This window comes from Triticum dicoccoides, chromosome 1A (genome assembly GCF_002162155.2).
Source record: "Triticum dicoccoides isolate Atlit2015 ecotype Zavitan chromosome 1A, WEW_v2.0, whole genome shotgun sequence".
NCBI classification, from domain to species: domain Eukaryota; kingdom Viridiplantae; phylum Streptophyta; class Magnoliopsida; order Poales; family Poaceae; genus Triticum; species Triticum dicoccoides.
This window is the reverse complement of record NC_041380.1, coordinates 404,535,672-404,539,851: the sequence shown is the minus strand read 5'-3', so window position 1 is coordinate 404,539,851 and position 4,180 is coordinate 404,535,672.

Sequence of the window (4,180 nt, the reverse complement as noted above, 5' to 3'; positions counted from 1 at the left end):
AGGCTTTGGCTTCGTGATGAACGTTTCCTGTCATCCACTCCAGGACCCAAGTCTTCGGATCTCTGTTGTACCCGCGGATGTGAAGTGTGGCATAGAATTGGAGCAGCAACTCTTCATTCCAATGCTCTTGGTCGGTGACGAACGGCAGCAGTCCAACCTCTTTGAAGCAATCCAGAGCTTCTTCCAGACATGGCAGACCAGCTATTGCTTTAATGTCAAGACGCTTGTGTGGGAAGATGCGACATTGATTGTATAGAATGCAGGAGTAATAGCTTCGCTGCGGATAGCTCCAGAACCGATCAGATGATATTCTTTCCCTTGAGTAGGGGTTCCTGGAGCTATTGAAGAAAGTGTTGTCTGCTCTGAAGCCATTGACATTGAAGGATCTAGGTGCTGATGCAGGACCTGGAAACCTGGGCAATCATGGGATTGGCTTCTGTACCTGAGGCCTGTGCTCAACATGATAGTCGAACTAAGGACCAGCAGCAGGCGCAGGAACAGAAGCAGTGTGATCAGTGGCTTTGCTGACTTCTGGTTCTTGGGTTGGTGAAGGCTCCACATAAGCTTCAGCCATGACAGCGTCAGTGGCTTCATTGGTGTTGGTGGTGGCAGCCTCAAGATTTTCAACCTCCACTTGACAAGCTAGAGGGTCGGTCACAGTCACGGTCTCCTTGAGAAGAGCTTCTTGGTGGGACAGGGGAGTAGCAGCTTTTGGGGTTTCTTCTTCATCGGCTGATGCAGCCGAAATGTCTTCAGCAGCTTTAGCTTCAGACTCAGAGACTGGAGGCCTTGGTCCTTTGCGAAGCCTGCGTAAGGCTGGCGACGCCTGTGGAGTTGGAGTTGGCTGGGCCTCAAAGTCTTCTTCCTCTTGTGCTTGTGGGCGATCAGCCCATGATGCATCCTGAGCAATTGGCATCAAAGGACGACCAATGCTGATGAGCTCGCTGTGCGTTAGCACAGGCAATGATACCTGTTGGTGCTCGAGCTGAGGAAGAACTGCATCATCTTCAACATGGTCATGGTGACCAATGTCTTCAGCAGCGATGGGATCTGCTGCTGGAAAGTCTTCAGCTTCATGAGCCTCTGTGAAAGCAGGCTCATGGACAGTCAGTTGATGTTCTTGAGGTTTAGCGTCAGGGCGAACCATGGAGATGGGTTCAACAATCAAGGGCTCTGTGGGAGCAGCCCGTTCCTTCTTGGTCTTCCGCCTCTTCTTGGAGGGGGCAGTAGCAGAGGCTTCAGGATGTTTCCTCTTCCTTGCTTCAGCCTCAGCAGTCCTCGTCTTCTTCAGCTCTGAAGCGGTTGACCGGGCCTTTGGCTTCGAGCCAGTCATGCTAGTTGGGAAGACAATGGGATCTACTTCCTGCCTTGGTGCGTTGGGTTCGGCCACAGTGGGCTTCTTCTTCTGCTTAGCAGCCATCCTGGGATCAATGCACGGACGCCCAAGGGCCTTGCGCTTCTCAGCCTCGTTGTAGCCTTGCACACACTTGTCAGCCAGTCTCTTCATGCGCTCCCGAGAACCCTGAGCTTCTGCGCGTTTCTTGAGAAAGGCTTCTTTGAGCTCGTGCAGCATAATCTTGAAGTTTTTCACCTCTTGTACACTGAGCTTGGCCATATGCTTCTTGAACTGAGCCTTTTCATAGTCAATCTTTTGCTTCAGTTCGACGATGCGCTGGGCGAGAGCTAGCTCTGAAGCAATGGCGCCATGGAAGGCGATACTGAGGCCAATGGGTAGTTGCAGATCTTCGAAGCTGATGTTGGGTATGTCAAACCACTCATCAATGAAGTTGTGGATGATTGTCACGTCAAAGAGAGGCAGATCATTGAATATTTCTGCTTCTTCTTTGCTCTTGATGAGTTGCTCAAGACCGTAATCTGCAAGATCTTCATCACTGGATAGATCAATGGCATCGTTTCACAGAATGGCAGCAGCTGTCAGTTCTTGGACGGTGTATGGTAGAGGCGTCTTGACCTTCTGGGGATTGGAGATGCGTGACAAATCTTCAGACTGCACACTGTCTTCAGGAGGTGCAGTGGCCAAGGGCTTCTCCCGTGAGATTTTTGGTGCAGAGGCAGGCTTGGAAGCTTTTGGCTGCTTCAGTTTCTTTGGCTTCGGCGCTGCAGGCGCTTCATCTGAGTCAGCGTCATCTGCAGGCTCATTTACGGCAGTCCCTTGAACCACGATATGGGTGATGAGACCTTCAAGGTTGTAGAAGGGTCGAAGAAGATTGGGTTCAGCTTCGCAAGTTCCATCGGCACGGGGAGCAGAGGGACCAGGGTTGAAGTCTAATCCCAAATACTTCTTGTTCTGCTTCGCTGAGTTCTTGGCAAACTGGAAGTTGCGCTTGAACAGATTGTCGTCACGGCACCATAGTAGTGACGATGGGTGTGCATCTGCAGGCTGTGGCCCACGGACCATGCAGGGATAGAAGCCTTGTTCAATGGCTTCTTCTCTGGACCTGGGTTGTAGATTCTTGAATAGGATGTCTCCCCACGGTCGCTTGATGGCGTTTTTCTCAGCATATTCTTGGGTCACAAACCGGTATTTGAACCATTGTTCTGCCCAATATCTTCGAATCCACTGGATTCGGGTCTTGCGCTAATTATAATCCTCTTCAGGATCTGTCTTGTAAAGTTCTGAGAGGTCATCAGGAAGATCTCTTGATGTTCCGCCACGACACTGTCTGCCTCCCTTCCTTGCAGATCTCTCTGAAGCCATGAATTTTAAACTCAAAGGCTTCAATACGTTCAAAGGCTTCAAAGGTTTTCGCTTGCTGGACAAACAGGAACTGGCTTCGGGAGAATTTATATGATGCTGTAAGAATTCTGCAAATGAATGCAGACTATGAGAACCAAGGGATTCTCCCACGGACATGTACCTGTGACAACATTAAGGTGTGAGGGAAGGGGAAGAGGTCATATGCATTCTCAGAAGATTTTGAAGATAAATTAGTTTAGAAGACATTGACCTCATCGTGCGAAGACATTCACTCATAGATAAGGAGTTGGTTCCAGATTTGTACGAATCCAGAGATCAGTACAAGTGAGGAATCTAACTACTTTGTGAAGCATAAGTGAATATACTAGGCATGTTATGAGATGCAGTATGAAAGAGATCCAACTTGTGTGAATAGAAACTTCTTGTGGTAGAAAGTGACAAAGCTATAGGATCAAAGGGGCCGTAAAAAGGAAGTTTTATTTACCACACGAAGAACTGCTAGATGGAGTGGAAGAGGAGGCCGAGTAGTTTGACCGTCCGTGCCCTAGCTTGGCGACGGAGGACACCTACGACGATGGCGGAGAGGACGATGTCCACGGTCGGCGTGAAGACGGTGTCGGAGAGGTTGCGGCAGCGAAGCGCTTCGTCGCCGGCGTCATCGAGGGCTAGCGGTGGTGCTAGGGTTCGTGCGAGAGTGGAAGAAGAGATAATGACTGTTGCGAGGCGTGTATTTATAGGTACAGGGGCGGCACTGCGTTACTACACAGGTGCCCCTGGCGATTCACATCTGAGGGACACGTGGCCATCATGCAGCATATCGGGGGTTGTTCCATGTCCCACGCACGCCTGGATTGTCGGGTGGTCGTTCCCACTTCTCCGGGTTTCAGGTGATGGAATGAGCATTGAAAACGGACTTAATGTTTGTCTCTGTATCTTCTGCTGACAAGGACGCAGAGAAGACATTTAACAGTTTCAATAGAATGCATATGACTTGGAGAGATAGAGTTTGAGATAGAAAGCATAGAGAGGTTAGGGTCTGATCACATTCACTTAGTTCAAAAGATTCAACAAGAAGACATAGCTATAAGTGAATGCTGTAGAGGACAGAACACTAGTATATATATATATATTCAACATAGTGAAGATAATCATGAAGACATGTTGAAATTGAAGCCAAACCAAATGTGAAGACATAGCAAATGTAACACCACGAGTGAAACACTTCGAGCAGAACCTTTAGTGGTGGCGTTACCCACCATATAGGAAGTATTAGACCCAGACACGACGCACAATTATGGTGGCGCTCCGAAGTCAAATTCCACATTAATGTATTCACACTTAGAATGTATGTCTTCATTTATTGAAGATATACTTTACTTCGTGTGTTGCACATCTAAGTCATCAATATGCATAAGTGTTAGGATGTGTGCCTGATCACATGACATTTGAGGATTCCAACAT